Source organism: Notamacropus eugenii, chromosome 1 (genome assembly GCF_028372415.1).
Source record: "Notamacropus eugenii isolate mMacEug1 chromosome 1, mMacEug1.pri_v2, whole genome shotgun sequence".
Lineage (NCBI taxonomy): Eukaryota > Metazoa > Chordata > Mammalia > Diprotodontia > Macropodidae > Notamacropus > Notamacropus eugenii.
The window spans coordinates 191,314,625-191,331,910 of NC_092872.1; the positions used below are offsets into that span (position 1 = coordinate 191,314,625).

Below are 17,286 nucleotides of genomic sequence, written 5' to 3' on the forward strand. Positions count from 1 at the left end.
AGCTCTTATTAAAGGAGAAGAGGAGTCCCCAAGGGCCTTGGGGAGGCACCTGTGTCTTGTGAGTGTGACCTAGATGTATTACTATCTAGAGAGACTGAGAAGGAGTGGTCTGATAGGTAGTAGGAGAACCAGGAGAGAGAAGTGTCACCTCAACCCACAGTGTGTCCAGAAGAAAGTGTTGATTTAGGCTGCAGGACAATGGAGAAAGATGAGGACTGAAGAAAGTTCAAGGAGCTTGAATTCTAATAGGGAGAGATAACTGCATCTTGAAAGTGGTGTCCAGGGAAGGGAGTTTGTTCTGATGCTGAGTGATGATGAGTGAATTCATCCCCAGGACAGTCAGTCAACTTATCCTTTCCAAGAGCATGTTGCTGTTATTTTAATTATTGTGCACAGAGCAAGTAGTAGAAACTGAGGAGAAGGCAGGACAGGTAGAAAAATGATTTCAGTAGACAGGGAGATGTAAAGAAAGCATCGCTTAGTTTGAGGCTGGACAAATGTCGTGGGTTAGGAAAGTTTGCATTCAGCTAGTCTTCTTTGGAACTGGCCCAACCCTAAGGTTCTAAAGCTGAGGAGCTTATTTCCCCTGGGACCTCCGGGTATGGATTCTGGAGTGTGGTGCTGGTCCAGGTGGGGAGAGGGTTATCAGCCAGGACGAGATGGATGGAGTTAGGACCTGGTTATTTTTCTGAATGCTTTCTGTGCCTGCAATGTTGTATTGAGCACTGTGGTGTGGCATATGTTATGATTCTGCCTGCCGAGAAGTATACAGTTTGGTTAGACTGACGTGGAGAGCACACAAAGCTATTATTGAATGAATACGGAAGTCTCTAGTTAAGTGATAAATCATATGGCATATAGTCTCCAAGAATTCCGAGACTGGAGAGAGGTTGTTAGTTTTGGAAATACTTGGGGAAGAGTGATTCAGTCACAGGGCCATCTTTCTGCCCTGATTTTGGAAGGATCCAAAGTGTCTTTTTCTCTGAGGCAGGGTAGAAAAATGGTGATTTGATAATTATCATTTATCTTTGGCATCTTGTTCAGTAAAGACCTAGTGGCCTACTAACCCTTGCTATAACTCAGTGTTTTGGGTTGAGTTACCACAAAAACTTTTGTTCAGGTTGTGTTCTTTCTTTGTTGCCGAAGAAGACTATGCCATCAGAGAAATGATGACATGACTTGCACTTGACTTGACTCTGTTTTGAGTGAGGGAGGGCTGTACAATGTCACCAGCCTCATTTTTCCTCCAGAGCCATATGAATCCAGTGACTCAGTATTCATCAGGATGACTGGAGGTGACCCAGGTTATACTGGGAGACCTTGGCAGGTGCTAGGCACTGTTGGGGCATCCTATCACTGGGTAGAGGGTGGAGATGCTTGTTAAAATTGGTTAGAAAGAGATTTAATCCATCATAAATCACCCCAGTGCTACACTGGCTGCAGGCTTAGATTTCATAAAATAGGGTCCCAAAGTCTTTGTTGAATTCGCTTAGGTTTAGCTCTGACATGGGCTGCTTCCTTCTGAAATGGAAGCGGTTCTCAAAGTCAGCGTACATTTTTAATGGATTCTTTTTTGTTTGTTAATATTGCTGTCACCCTTCTCTACCCATAAGATCCACATGAGAAATATATATGATCAAGTAAAACTAATCAATGCCTTGACCATGTATGAAAAAAAAGTATGTTTCATCCCACACCTGTATAGTCTGCTACTTGCCTAGAGAAGTGGTAAGGAGTGTTTCCCTTGCAGTCCTCAGAAGTCATGAGTGGTCCCTGTTCTTTTGGCAGTTAAATAAACTACAAAAAGCATTTGTTAGGTAGCTGCTTTTTGAACATTGTGATGCTCTTTGCGATGAAAAGCAATCTTGCTGTTATCATCGCTTGGTAGCTCATAACTGTTCTACAAAGGAGGGATGCTAAAACTTTTTTTGTGTCTTGGATCCCTCTGATAGGCTGACGAAGCTTACGGATCCCTTTTCAGAATAATGTTTTTAAAGGCATAAAATAAAAATATCTAGGATTACAAAGGAAATTGATTACATTGAAATATAATTATCAAAATATTTCTTAAAATTTTTTTTCATAGACCCCAGATTAAGAATCCCTCTTCTAGATAATACTTAGCTTTTTGATCAGCTATGCTTTTAAAGAATGGCCTGATTTTTTTAAAACAATTTTGAGATCAATGGAAATTTATCATCATCACCACCATCATCATCATCATAGTTTATAGAATCAGTTCACACTTGACCTAGACATTTTTATTTTTAAGAGGAATAGGGCTATCCAAGTCATCTTGCATAAAATCCTAAGGCAACAAATAAAATTATGCTCAGATGTCCTCTATTAATTAAATTAGCATTTTTGTTTTAGGGTAGACCAATACAATTGATAGTAATTGGGTTTTTTTATGTTACCTATCACATTTTCTAATATATTGGCATCTTTTGTATAAGTAAAGTGTAACAGCTGTGCCTATTCTGTTAGCCTCAGAACATCATTTTTGCTATTTTAAATAATAGCAGCAATCCTGAAGCATTAGATAAAGGGTGGACTTGGGTTAGGAAGGGTCTGACACCTTTTAACTGAATGACCATGGTCAAGTCATATAACCTTTCAGTTCCCTTTGTTAGCTCTCTAAGGTTGTAAGTTACAGATCAGATACTGATCTGCATTGGTGGAAGGAGTTTCTATACTGGAAATTCTGTACATTAATGCAATCACAGTTTTTGACCTGTACTCTCATCCCCAGCAAACATAGGCTAGATAATCTCTCTCTCTTTCTCTGTCTCTCTCACTGTCTCTCTCTCACACACACACACATAAAACATATACACATATATACACACATTCTTCTGTTTTTCAACAGTATAGATAGTATAGGCACTACATTGTGATTTATAAAATCCAAATTTATTTAAAAGCATTTGAATTTGTATTAATTTTTTTGTCATTATGTATTTTTTCTCAGGCTGTGAATGCTAATAGTGCAATTACTATGGGGGGGAGGGGTTTGAAATTTTTTTAACATTTCACACTGTATTTTCACACTCGAATGTTGGGAACCGTTGGATTACATGCCCTCCAAGATATCTTCTAGCACTGATAATCTCTAAATGGGTATTACCTGTACTCTTGAAGTTTGCCTTCAGCCCACTTTTGCTCACTGCATCTGTTTTTCCCAGTTCAGGCCAGGTACGGAGTGGCCAAGGCTTGGAGGGCCCAATACGAAAGATTAGCACTCAGTTGATAATGAGATTAAACAAAGGAAAGAGGGGGAACTAGAACTAAGCTGACATAAGTGGACTTGGAAGGAGATTTGTTTTCATGATTTCATTTGGGATTCTAATTCTTGCAGTAATGAAAACCCTCCTGTGGCATGTATTCCCAGGTAGTGTGTGTGCTGTGTGTTTTATCTCTCACATAAGCCCTCTGAGGGCAGGGACTTTACAGTATGCTTCTTCTGTATTTCCCTCCCAGTTTATTCTAAACTTCCTGCACTTTTCTGTATAGTAAATAGTCAATAGATATTTGGTATGAGTAGAAAGCCAGTTCTTGGTATGGAAATGAGGTTTATTTTAACATGTTATTAAATCTCCCAGTATTACTATTAGCTACTTTAAAATAGAGTCATAGGATTGATCATAGATTTTGTTCTGGAATGGACCTTAGAGTTCATCTAGTCCAACTCTTATTCTTTTTTCACAGATGAGGAAACTGAGACCAAAAAAGATAAAATGATTTCCCTAAGGTCATGCCAGGGAATAAGTGGTAGAACCAAAATTAAAACCCAGACTCAAATCCAACACTCTTTCCACAATAAAATTGTTATTCTGTGGCTTGCTTTTTTCCTGTTTCCCTTTTTGAGATGATTGCTTTCATGGTATGGTTTGTCAGTGTTTGGAGTTAAATTCCATTTCTCAGTGGATTGTGTTGGACCACAACAATTTCATTGATCTGTCCTGGTTACCAGTTACAGCTCTGGGAGGTAGAGCTCCTGTGAGTTTCCATTCTAGGGCCTAACCTCTACTACTAATGGGTAGACTTGGAGAGGGAAAAGTGAAGTATGCAAAGACTGTCTGGTTAGAAGAGTGAGACAACAAGCTGTTGATGTGTGGCTATACATCGAGACATTTTGTTGTATTTCTTTTACTGCGTCAGGGACCCAGTGGGCTTGCTGAAGGCTCTAAGGTCAGGTTTTAGCTCCTCTTCTTCTTGTTACATGGATTGATTAAACGTGTGTGTGTGTGTGTGTGTGTGTGTGTGTGTGTGTGTGTGTGTGTGTGTGTGGTTTACATGCTTGCCTATTTTATAGAAGTCTATAGTTAGCTGACTGCCCATGGGATGATACAGTAGCTAAGCAGACAGCAGAGCCTGAATTTTTTGTGTTTATTGAAAAAGATACCTGAGTAGAGTTGTTAATGAACTGTCCTTTGTCAGCCTGTCTCACCTTCCAGACCCTTGCTCATCACTGTGCTTCATCCTAGGTGTTTAGGGGGATGCTGTGGCTCCATTTCCACAAGTGTGGCAGGGTCAGGGTTTTCAGTAACTTAGGATTAGTCAAGTTGGAACCAGTGATAGTTGAGAAATTGACTGGGGCCTGATCCTATCAATGGAGCTTATCTTAATTGTACCCTTAGCTTGGGAAATCTTATAGTTCATCTTTTCTGTTACCATATGGGAGCAAAACCAGAGCTGTCTGTAGTAATTATTATGCCTGAAAAAAGTCAATTGTGTATGTCTTGAGAGAGTCTGCCCTGTACCTCCCCATTCCCTTCCCCATGTTGGATAGAAGGTGAATTTTGCAACAGAGTAGTCATGATAAACAAAGGACTTGTGGAGGTGGCAGGCCTCTGTGTGGTGGCTTGCACCTGCAAAGGACAAGACAAAGTGAAAAGGGGTGGCATTCACCATAAGGAGGAAGTAAATCCTCCCTATCATCTAATAGAAACTTATCTGCTCAGGGAAGAATGACATCTGTCCTCCACACCCTTCTTCCCTGTCCGTGTTCTGGGGCAAAGTCCTGGTTACTCTAGGTTAGTTAGGCCTCTGCACAATTCTGAGTGCTGTTGGATTGTAAAAAGGCAGACCTGTTCTCCCCTCAAAAACTTGCAACCCGGTAGTAGCTCTATGATACAGCAGTCAAACTTTTAAGGATTCAGGAATTTCATGATGCACACCACTTTTCCTGCCAAAGCTGTCATGGCAGATGAACCCAGGCAGGAATGAAGTGCATCACAGGAGACTTAATGAGTTAGGAGATGGTGGAGTCACCTGGCTTTGCAGCCTGGTAGGGCAAAGATCCCTTCTGATCTTCAGGGCACAGAAATCTGTTTTTTCTCTTGGATCATTCTTGCTTAGTTGCCCAGGTGATGATGGTGAAGAAAACAGCAAGTACTTCAAATTACCAAGGAAGGAAGGAAGGAAGGAAACCCAACAACAGCACAGGCAGACCTTGGGACCAGTGTGTTCTTCGGCCCCAGGGACCTCTCACATTGCTGTGGTGACAGAAAGCCAGGCCATTCCTTGTTTCTCCTGCCTCTGAAGTCGAGCCAGCCTTAGGAGGGCACCCGTGCAGGATTCTGAGAGCAAGCCGTTTTCCTTGTGCTAGAAACCAGAAGGCAACTTAGATGGGCAGAGGTTTAAAGTGAAACCTAGGGGGAAAAGAAACAGTGGAGGAGAGAGGGTGGCCGATGGGTCTGTGGGGAAGGAGAGAAAGGAAAGAGCCAGACTGAGATTTAAGAAAAAACGAGTCTGAATTTGATCCTAGGGAAGCCTCTTTTGGGATGATACAATAGAAACTCAAAAACAAAATTTGGAAAGAGGTAGTACCTCTGTAAGCCAGGCTTCATAAAGGAAGGAGTGTCAGAAAATTCTTAGTTACAGTGAGAGAGTTCAGGAATATTTAGTGAAGACTCCAAGTACTAATTGTCAGAACTGAATGTGCCATTTTTAAAAGGTACTGTGCTGCTTGCTGTCTTCCTTTTCTCATTCATTTCATTATGCCCTTTCACCCCCCCACTCCACTCAGGTGCCTGATGTTAATGAGCCATCTCCATTTCCATCAAGAAAATAAGAGTCTTTTGCGCAGCTTGGAGCAGGGACAGAGTAAAAGCAGCTTATATGAAATGAAGATAGGAAAATGTGAGTGGATGAGAGAGGACCCTTACATATGCTAGCTTGAGTGTAGGGTAGACATTCAAATAGTGTGTACTGAGAGGAGAGTCTGTAGGGAGAAGGAGCGTGCACTGAGATTATGCTAGGCTTCTGAGGCTCCCACTCGTAATAAGTAAGGTGAGAATATCTAATGTTCTGTTACCATTAATATGTTGAAACATGATGTCACTCTTTTGCTTAAAAATTCCAGCCTAACTCAGAATCTCTTCTTGGACATAGTATAGAAGGAAGGAGGGGAGAAAGGAAATTTACTAAGCAACTAAGGCTGAATTTGAGTTTAGGTCTTAAGGACATCATGGGCCCTAGCCCTGATCTTCATTGGATCCTCATACATACCCTGTGGAATAGATAGTACAATTTCCGTGTCAATTTCCCATTTTATAGATTAAAAAAAAATAAGACCTCCTTAGGAGCAGATCCTATCCTGTTTGTATTCCCAGGATTTAGCACAGTGCTTGACATAAGCACTTAATATATACTCTTTGTTTCATGTGTTCATTCATTCATCATTGATTCATTCATTCCTTCATTCACTATTGGACTGATATTTCCAAAAGAAAAGTTTTGTAATAAGAGAGATTCTTTGAGAGTGCTTTTGTGTTCTAAGGTCATCCCTTTCAGTCTACATGCTGCACACCTTTCTCGTGTTCCACTGGTCTGTTTTGCCTGTGGAGTGAAGCTTTAGGTGTGTGTCCGTGTAATTCTGGATTTTCTTTTAATTTATTCAGTGGCTGCATGTGTGTAGTTTTTGGTGTGTCTTCCTTGCCTATCTCTGATAGACCCCACTCTCTTCTTCATCTCTTTAGTGATGCATTTGTGGTTGGGTAAAATTAAAGACCAAACCAGAAAAAGGATGATTACATTCGATTTATCAGGACTTGAGCAAAGATAGCTTTAGAGGAGAAATCATCAACACCCTTGTGGTGTCCATGTCTAAATTCACTGCCCTTAATATTTATCATAATCATTTTAGACATAAACTTAACATGGATTGTTGGCTAAGAATTGGTCAAAATTTCGACTTATTTCTGTTTGTTTTCAATGTCATTCAATTTTATCATCTGCTCAAAGTTCTCCGAGTTCCTTTTTTCTTTCTCTAGGACAAAAGTCCTATTACTCTGAGCAGTTTACAAACTTGTGGGACTCAAGAGCATCAGCATGCGTGATAATTCTGTACCTCTGTACAGCCTTCCTGTGCTGAGGTCTCAGTTCCTAATAAGCTGTCTTCACTTTCCCTCTGCTTATGAAGTTCCCATCATTGGACCCTGAGCTCAGATGGTGGCAGTGAGCCTCTAAAACCCTCTCCTCATGGAGTCATAGATCCCAGAACTCACCTGTGTAGGTGTATCATTTACAGCTGTGTTCTAAATTCCCTTCTCCTCCTTTTTGCATCTTCCCATGTTGTGGACAAATTCTAAGAGGTGAAGGAAAGGAGGATTGTTTTGTTACCAGCTGAGAATGAAGATTTGCCTGAGGAAGCCAAAGCTTGGGGCAGGGAGCTGTGGTGACTTTATTTACCCCTCCATAGTTCGATACTGCTTGCTGCCAGGTTTTCTCTGTGTTTTCTTGTTGACGTGGCCTGCAGAACGTGGCGTGTGTGCCAGGTTATGAAATGCAGATTTGTTTCACGTTATGTTGATCACTTTGGTAAATATTTGCAATGTATACGCAGTCATATTTCTGGCAACTACTGCAAACCCAATTTACTATAGACTCCCTTTCCCCACCTTCCATACCCCAAGGGATGTTATTTTAGCTGGTCAGTTGGTCCTATAATTTTCACTGGCATATATCAGTTCTGATGCTCTTTTAAGAACTTCACATTGGGGTAGAGGAAGTGGTGTAACATCATAATGGAATATATTTTTGCTCTTGTGAGAAGGTAGAATAGGGTAGACCAGAAAATTCAGTTCAACAAACAAATATCTGTACAGATGCATGTACATACCAAGTTCAGTTCCCACTCCTGACAATTACTGGTTGTACTGGCCCTGGGCAATTTAATTTTCCCCCTTTTCTTCCAAGTTACTCTCTGAGTTTTTAAATTATAGATATTGGGGCAGGGAGTTTCCACCCTGGAAGTGCTGCATAGCAGTGAATTCGTTGATGTGATCCGAAAATAACAAGTGTGGATGCTAGAGATACAAGGGAAAACCAAGACAAATTTACTACTATCTTACATTCTTCTGACCCTGAGAGAGGGACATGAAACCTGTAGACAAATAAGTCAATGGAAAATCTCTAAAAAAATAATACAAATTAATTGCAGAAGACCTGGTTTCTAATCTAATTTTCTCCATAATTCAGTATGTGAACTTGTACAAGTCATTCTCTCTCTGGCCTCAGCTTCCTCAACCATGAAGTGAAAGGTTTTTCCTGGAGGATTTCACAGGACTATCCTAACTGTGAAATGATACAAGGTGAGGTTCCGCTCTGAGTCCAGGTTGGCGCCAGTTCCTGGCCTGTCCCTGTTGGCCTTAGTGAATCACATAGCTGAATCTCCATGCCAAAAAACCCTCACAGTTAAGTATGAAGACACAACTTAAAAGTACACACCCCCACTGAGTAAGTGACAGTAAGATCGTATGTTGGGTGTGGGCATGATTGGCAGGGCACTGGGCACAGACAGATTGTGTAGAAGACAATGTGTGCAAAGGACTTTGGAAGAGGGCCAGGGAGGACCTGGAATGCTTGGAGGTTGTTTTAGTTCATGCCACAGAACATTATTAATGAGCAGACATCAGGAATCTGGTCATAGGTTCAGATTGGATAAGGACCCGTGGGTCTGCAATATTTGTCAGTACTTCCTCCAAATGTCTTGAATCTGCAGAATGGGGAGAGGAAGCTACAGCTAAGACAATGATTTTCAAGGTCCTTTGAAAGCCTTTTACAATGTTCTGTTGGGGACCTTGATATGTTGTTCTTTATTTACAAATAGAACTGTGGGATGTCAAAGTGAGAGAATGTCTTTTGATCATTCCCTCCAAGCTGATGGTGTTACCTTTTCCTGCCCTCATTTCACATTTAAAATAATCGAGTCCCAGAGAGATGAAGTTCCTTGCCCAAGATCACCTGGTTATTAAGTAAGTGGCATAGTTCACACAAAAACTAAGAGCTCCTGATTTCCGTTCAGGTGTCCTTTCCCTTATAACTTACTGCTGTTCAGGTAATGTGACATTATATCATTTCTGAATTAGCCCTCTTGATGTTCTGCCAAGGCAAAGTCAGCAATAGATATGCAAGTTGTCATGAAGACCAGATTCTGATTTGGGGGACCTGGCTTTGAAACTGGCCTCTGATACCTGTGGGAGTTTAGGCAATGTTCTTAAATCACTGCAGGTCTCAGTTTCCTTATCTGTAAAATGTGAGGTAGATGAGATGGATATCCACTTTTTCTTTCAGCTCTAAATCCTATGCTCTTACTCTCAATGAAAGATGCAGGCTTCACTTTTTGCAGTGTGTGTGTGTGTGTGAGTGTGAGTGTGTATGTGTGTGTGTGAGACACACATTTAAAATGGAATCCTGTTTTATCACAGGATCATAGATTAAGAGCTGGATGGAATTTTGGAGATTATCTTGTCCACAGGCCCTTTATTTCACAGATAAGGAAACAGCCCCAGTGGGGAGGAAGAGACTTTAGTCAAGTCACTTTAGTGAAGTACAGACTGGAATTTGACCCTACATGTCTCCACTTTGAATCCTGTGCTCTTTCTGCTACCTTGCTGATGTTTCCCTTAGGCATACTATGGGAGCAGATAATTTGAAAGAAACTTATTGTGAATATTTTGATAAAAGTGAACATCTCTTTTGAAAATCAAAGAATCATTTTCTAATTTTATCTTTTTCTTACATGTTTTTTAAAATGATCAGGTGTGCTCCAAATGAGATACAAAATTATGAAAACATAGACTCTTAGTACGAGAAAGAAATTTATAGGTCGTGTAGTCCAAAACCTTCTTGTTTTACAGATGAGAAAACAGAGGCCCAGAAAAAGGAGGCCCTCTTCATTCATCCAGCATTTTCTTCAAGTCCCAGTGTGCTTTTACACAAAAGTGGGTCATATTATTCAGGTGTCTTCTATCTTCATTTTCTTCAGTTGCAATGGTAGATGGAATGACCATGACGCCTTTTCAGAAAGACAAGTGAATTAGAGAATTTAAATTGCCAAATGCATAACTTCAAACCATGCACATCTTTTGACCTAGCAGGGAAAAAAATCCTATTCAAAATTTATCAGTAACATGATAATGTTATGTCAGTAATATGAATTCTATAGATTCCCATCATGAAAGTGTATACAGAAAAAAATGTCTCAGAAAGAGCTCAGTATTTATGGGTTATTTTGTTTTTGTCTTAAAATCTGTCTAACAAAGGTAAGTATCCTAAAGTAGGAGTCCTTTGGGTGTTCCATAAACCCTTGTGTCCACTCAGTGACTTGTACGAGACAGGGGCTGGCTGCTCAACTCATTTTGCAAGTGGGATGGTATTGACCACATCTTAAGTGACTTAGACCTGAGATGGTTCAAGAAGTAAACAACTGATCAGATTGCCTTCCTGAATCTCAGTTTCTTCATCTGTAAAATGATGGTATTGGAGCAACCGACATCACCTGTGAGATTCATCCAAGCCCAGTTGTTCAATGAGCCTGTGTTTCTAAGGCCCTGTTTTCCCTACAGAGTATTCTGGTCTCTAACATCCTCTGTCTCCTGACATAACACGAAGGATGGCTAAAGCAGGAAGTTTGGATGTTGACATTTATTTCATCAGGGTAACGTGTATCATTGAGTCGGAGTGAATGAAGGGTACCCTTTAAAGAATGTTGTTTAGATTACTTTCCATCTTGGTCCTTCTGAGGTTGAGCACCAAGAACTTTGTTATCTGTGGAACCCCTTTTTCTATGGAAGTGACTGTCTTATTACTCCATAACTTTGCCTTACAATGCTCCACAGTGGGTGGGTCATTGATCTGCAGCAGTTTCTTAGGGACTTAAGGAGCTCACAAAAAAAAAAAAAAGGAAAATCCAGGAAGGCAAGGATGCTTTTTGACTGGGCATCCCCTACTTGACAACAGTTTCTGTGGAAATTTATCTTCAGCAACAATCTAAGTGAAGGGTGATGGTTGTGTTTTTAAATGCCTTAAACCTTCCTTCTTGGGGAAGAGATTATAATTGTAGGTTGTTTCCATTTCTGGAAGATAGAAGGGCAGGATTACCAGTCACTTGAAAGTCATGGTGGCAGTTATGTTTATTTGATTGGTGCGGAAAGAAGAGAGGGGGTAAAAAAAGAAAGGAGGCAAACTGAAGAAATGGATAAAAATCCATCATAAGACTCTATGAAAGCAAAAATAGAAGAGATCCACATTTTATAGACTAATAGCATGCTGGGGCTGGGAGAGGGAGCCTAAGGGACATCTAATCGAACCCTTTCCTTTTGCAGATGAGGGATCCAAGGCCTCCAGTGGTTAAGTGACTTGCCTGAAGTGCCATAGTTAGATTCCTTGAACCCCAAAGCACAGTGTCTGAAGCTTCCTTCTTCATGCCGTTAACAATAATAATAAAAAACCACAGTATTTCTGAACATTTAAGCTTAATGCTTAGAAACTCTACCTTGGCTCCTTATGGAGTCAGCAGAATGCATTTCAAGATCCTGAAGGGGGAAATGTAGATTTGGTGAATGACACTGCCTCTCTTTTTTAGTTTATCAGTGCTTCTACTGCTCAGATCTCCTAATCCATAATATAATCAATATGTGAAAAGTTCCAAGGCATAGGTTTTTGTCCAATGTTTCTCTAGAAAAGTGGGGCATTGCTTATCTTAGTACTTCTGGAGTGAACATCCTTTGGGATGACTAGAAAGCAGCTGAGATATTCACATGGGCTCTCAATAACAGACCCAGGACAGGAGTACTGTAGTCCCTCAGGAATGGGTGAAGTTCCAGCAGAGACTAGATGACCATTGGTGAGGAGGTTCTTTAGAGGCTTTTTGTGCATTGGACAAGAAGTTTGATTGCAGAAACCTTCCAGCTCTGAGGTTTCAAGATGCCAACTCTGAAAGTGTACATGTGTGTGCCTATCTGTGTATGTATCTATACGTGTGTGTATCTGTGTGTCTTTGTGTTTCTGTTTCTGCGTAACTTCAGAAAAAACTATCTTTTGCTTACACATCCTTCAGCAAATCTGAGGGAATAAAAAGCAGAAGGTATTTTGAGGTGGCTAAGGAAGACTCACCTTTCAAGATTGTAAAATTCTTTTATCTAAATTTATCCAATGAATACAGCTTAACCTATAGCTTCTACAGAGCGACATATGAATTATGGGATGCACCAGTTCTATTTATGTTACTTTTCCCACTGTTTCTTTGCTGAGGGATGTGGGATGAGATTTGAAAATGGAAGAGAAGGCTATAGTGATACGAACCCACCTGCTGAGGCATGCCTTCTGCCATATCAGCGTCTTCCATTCAGGTGTTAAACTACCAATTGAGGAAGGCTTGAAAGGATTTAAAACAAAAAGGGCAGTGGTAATCTCCAAACTCTTCCCACCTTTGCCCCACTGAGACTGTCTTTTAACCTTAGACCAGAAATAACATATTCCTGCTCAACAGGGTTTCCTTTTAGGAAATAGGAGAGAATAGCTTGTTATTTTCAAAATGCTGAAATGTATCACCATCTATTTGGGGGTCTCATGTTTTGAACTTGGGGTAGAGGCAGAGTGGAGACTTGTTAGGTTCTGAAGAGGCCTGCTTTTGAATTTTTATGAGAAGCAAAAAAAAAAAAAAATCCTTCATTTTGAACAGAGTGGGCAGTGAAGATAATGGCCAAACATTTGTGGGGGTTAAGGGGGAGGGAACTTGTAGAAGGAGGTATTGGTGATTGGACAACAAATATGCCTGTCTGAACTGAGTGCCTAAAAGGTGGAGCACTAGTAAGGAGAGCTGGGCCATGACAGACTCCTGAATGCCCAGAAAAGAGAATGTGAGAATCTGTGGCACGTTCTCAGGCAGCATCATGGCAAGAAAGAACCATACCAGACTTTGAGTCCATCCTTTGGCTTACTTGGCTGCTGGTGAAAGAGGAAGACATCTCAATAAAGTCTGCAAAAGCCAGGGAGTTGAGGGAGGGTAGAGTGAAATCACTTGAAATGTGTTTTAAAAGAAGACCTTAACCCAGCAGAATGTTAAGGCCGAAAGGAACCTTGTACATCACTTGTTCCAACCCCACTCCTATTACGGATGAAGATGCTCTGAGGCTCAGAGTGGGAAAAGGATATGAATTTTCCCACAAGTCCCTGAATCGCAGTTCATTTTTAAGGTGCTTTGGTTTGGGGTTGTTTTAAAGTTGGATCTAGGGGACAGGGTGTGTGTGTGTGTGTGCGTGTGTGTGTGTGTGTGTGTGTGTGTTTTGTACTTCTTCCTGTGAGCCCATGAGGGTAGGGGTGGGAAAAAGAGAGACCTCCATGAAGAGAATGACAGGATTTGATATAAAGCAGTGGGACAGCATTGCTTCTGCCTTTCAGAACAACCATGTGCTCCACATTCCATAGCAGCAGCACAGGGTGTGATATAGTCAGAGCTCATTCTGCAAACAGGAAATGGTGCTAACCGCTGTGTATGCTTTTTGTATAGATAAAGTATCAGGAATGCAACCAATAAAAAAAAAACACACACTCCAAAGGAGGGGCAGTGGGAAAGGGGAAGGGACTCCATAGCTTGGGACAGATTTAGACATGAAACCTATTTTTTCTGAAAATATAGATAGGGAATGTAAGTGAAACGAGAGAGAGAGAGAGAGAGAGAGAGAGAGAGAGAGAGAGAGAGAGAGAGAGAGAGAGAGAGAGAGAGAGAGAGAGAGCGCAACACTTTACACTGTAAAATGTTCAGCTATCCCCAGGTAGCTGCTAAAACGTTTTGTGAGTGGAGTTTGAAAGTGAGTGTATTCTGCAATCATGCACACATTTGGGAGGAATATTTTTAAGGCTGTATAAAAACATGAGGCTTTCAGGCTGGGTGCAGCCCCCACCCTCACCCCCCTCACTCTTTTCTGGCAAATCCATGCAAACATTGGTATTTGAAAATATTTTGTTACTTTTCTTGGCAATCTGTCCACAGAAGGAATTGCAACACAGCTCCAGTGAGGAGGCAACTTTCTGGGGAAAAGGCGGGGGTGGGGAGGGTTGGAGTTTGAATCAAAAACAGACACCGAAGCTTTAGTAAAATAAATGAAGTGTAGCCTTTTCAGCTCACTGGCGGACTGTATTGGTGTGGGTCAGTCTTTAACGTGCCTAGTGGAAATTGACAGGCTGAGAACTGGGACATAAACAAAAATGGCAGTCCCTGGGAGTCTTGTTCACTGGACAATGTCTCAATTGTTTCCTTGGTTTTCGAAGGCAGCAGGGGAGAGTGGGATATTAACTGTTTACTGCCCAGGCAGGGAAGGGAATTGCACAGAGAGGGAAGAAGGTCAGAAAAGAGCATTTTGATTTGGAAACCATTAAACATGCCAGTAGGTGATAAGACTGTTCTTTCTACCTTTTTTCTGGCACTTAGCCCCTTCTTTATGTTTTTTTAAATTTCCTTCAGAGATCGGATGTGATTCTTGCAGTTTATTATTAATGAGAAGTGCCATTCAGGTGGTCCATATTTCTTTGGGGTAGGAGGCAGATTAAAAGGTAATTTCTGTTTTTGACTTTCGGGGCTTCATAAGGTGTTATTCTACATTTATTGGTAAAACAATACACATTTGGAGCCAGTCATTTAAGTGGCTGGCATTTTTAGAGTATAAGGTGTACTAATAGCAATTTAGAGTATAGAAGTTAGAAAAAGTTACACCATCTTAGGGGTTAGGGTGGGGCACAAAGAAGTTGATTAGAAAATCAAATAACCAAACCCTATGCGTGGGGTTTTATCTGGGCAAAGTTCAGAACTCACCTGGTAATTATGCAGTCAGAGGCTTTAAAGGGCTTCGTTGTTACAAAAGGAGACAGATCGGACTGGCTTCTTCTGGGCAGAAATGCGCTAGGCTTGTTTGTTAGATAAACTTGTTTTATTAAATGGGAGTTGAGATAGAGATCTAACTTGAGACTCCCATTTCTGGTTAGAATAGTGCTTCTGAAGACTTTCCCCCCTCTCCCATGTCCCTGATTTTCTCAACGTGTTTAAGTTTCTCCTTCAGAGCTTAAGTTAGTCTGTCTGCTCTGACACTCCCTTTAACTGTTAAATGTGGGTTTTTGTTACAGCTAAAGGCAACCTTGGCTCCTGCTTCCTGTCGGACAGGAAGTCACTTCCTCCATGAAAATTACAAGCTGTGGCAAGATCTTCCAGCCGCCTAAACGGAGCATGTTCTCTAGAAACTGATTTCTCTCTCCCTAGAAGCACAGTTTGGTTGTCCTTCTATGTAATGATGAGATGCCCAAAATACACTAGGAAGGATGTAGTCAAAAGGAGGATGAGGGAAGGCGGGAGAGGGCCAGTAAGCTTACAGGAATAGCAGCTAAGTTTCCTGCATGGTTGAATTTTATACATCCTGGTGGTTTTGGTGTTTTGGAAAGCTAACATGCTAACCGACTGAAAAATCAGCCCTGACCCTAATGCCCATTCATTGTCCCTTTGTCTTGCCCAGTCAGAATCTGAACTCAGATACCTACTAAGAGGTTGAGAGAGCACTTTAATATATATATCTATTATATTCAATTTAAAAAAAAAATGCTTTACTGAAAGAACTAATTTGGCTGGAATTTTGAAGGCGAATGTTGCTCAGTTTTTTATTGGTCTCACATGAAACCTCAAATTTACTACCTAAATGTTTTCAACAGGATGAGATGTAGCCAGGCAGTTTGGGAGTTTCATCTCAGGAGTGAAATTTCATCAGGCATTTATTCAGTTCATGTAACTAGATGGAAAAACTTTTTGCCTTCAGTTACACAGCAGGTGAAAGCAAGCAAGGCTTTATCAGTAGGCGTCTCCAGGTTCAGTGTGGGACCAGGTAGTGACGTGGAGTCACAAAACTTGGGTTCTAATGGCAGCTGTGTTACTTTGAATAAATTACTTAAGATCTGAGCTTCAGCTTCCTCATCTGTAAAATGGGGATAGTGATATATGTACTTGTCATCTCTCAAAGTTATTGTAACAACTTGGTAAACTCTGAAGTGATAAATAAATGTAGTTTCAGATCATTAACCAGGAAGGCTTGAATTTACATTTTACTAACCTTTTGTTAAGTCATGTAACTGCTGCTTGCCTCATTTTCCTCATCTGTAAAATGGGGTTAGTAATAGCGTCTACCTCCCAGTAGAAGGATAAAATGAAATACGATTTATAAAGCACCCTGTAAATCTGAAAGGGATGTATGCCTGCTGGCTGCTGTTACATACATTGTAGCCCCAGTAAGGGTGAAAGAGCCATCAAGGAGGACAAAACTGTGTGTAGCTTAAGAAGTTAATGTCTCTTCCTTCTACATCCTTTGGAAGGGAGGGGGTGGGGGGAGCCCTTTTGGACCAGTGTTTTATGGGCTGGGCTGGCCAACAAATAAAAGCCTACTTTCTTCCTTCCTCTCAATTTAGGAGGAAAAAAAATAATAGATTCACTGATTTTAAATCTGTAGAAAACAGTGAAGTTTCACTTCCTAATAATTTTTTTATTTTAGGAATTCTTCTGTTTGCATGTCTTTCTCTTGTTAATAAATGTTTTCTGATGGTGATATAATCCCTTTCGATCCTAGGAAAGGACAATGATCAGACCGTTGAGGATTTCTAGACTTTGTAGTGGAAAGAAAATAAATTTCCTGTTCCATTGGGTGAGGCAGATGAGAAGATGATGGTGATGATGAAGTTAGATTTATAGAGGTTTTTAAAGCTTACAGAATGCTGCCATCCCAGCAGCCCTTTGAGGTCGGAACATAAATGAATTACATTTTTACTTCTTGTTCTTATAATTATTGATCATCCCAGGACCTGTGTAACTTGTGATCTCATCTCATCATGCCTCAGAGAATCACCAATTCATTAGAGTCTAGAAGAGTTAAATCTGTTAGATCAGTCCTTGTAGAAAACCTGCCTTGGGATATTTTCACCTGGGTATAGTCCTGTTTTTTTTCTTTTATCCCACTTTCTATATTT

At 40.7% G+C, this 17,286-nt stretch overlaps 1 protein-coding gene and 1 long non-coding RNA gene across 44 annotated transcripts in view; one reads left to right on the forward strand and one right to left on the reverse strand.

Annotated features, from left to right (window-relative positions):
* The window catches only part of TCF7L2 (transcription factor 7 like 2), a 235,416-nt gene that overhangs the window by 100,046 nt on the left and 118,084 nt on the right, over positions 1 to 17,286 (forward strand). The window lies entirely within an intron of this gene.
* LOC140513305 (uncharacterized) lies at positions 10,094 to 15,393 on the reverse strand. Its single transcript, XR_011970132.1, has 2 exons — positions 15,101 to 15,393; positions 10,094 to 10,303 (listed from the first exon to the last, which is right to left on the reverse strand). It is a non-coding gene; the product is annotated as an uncharacterized lncRNA (long non-coding RNA).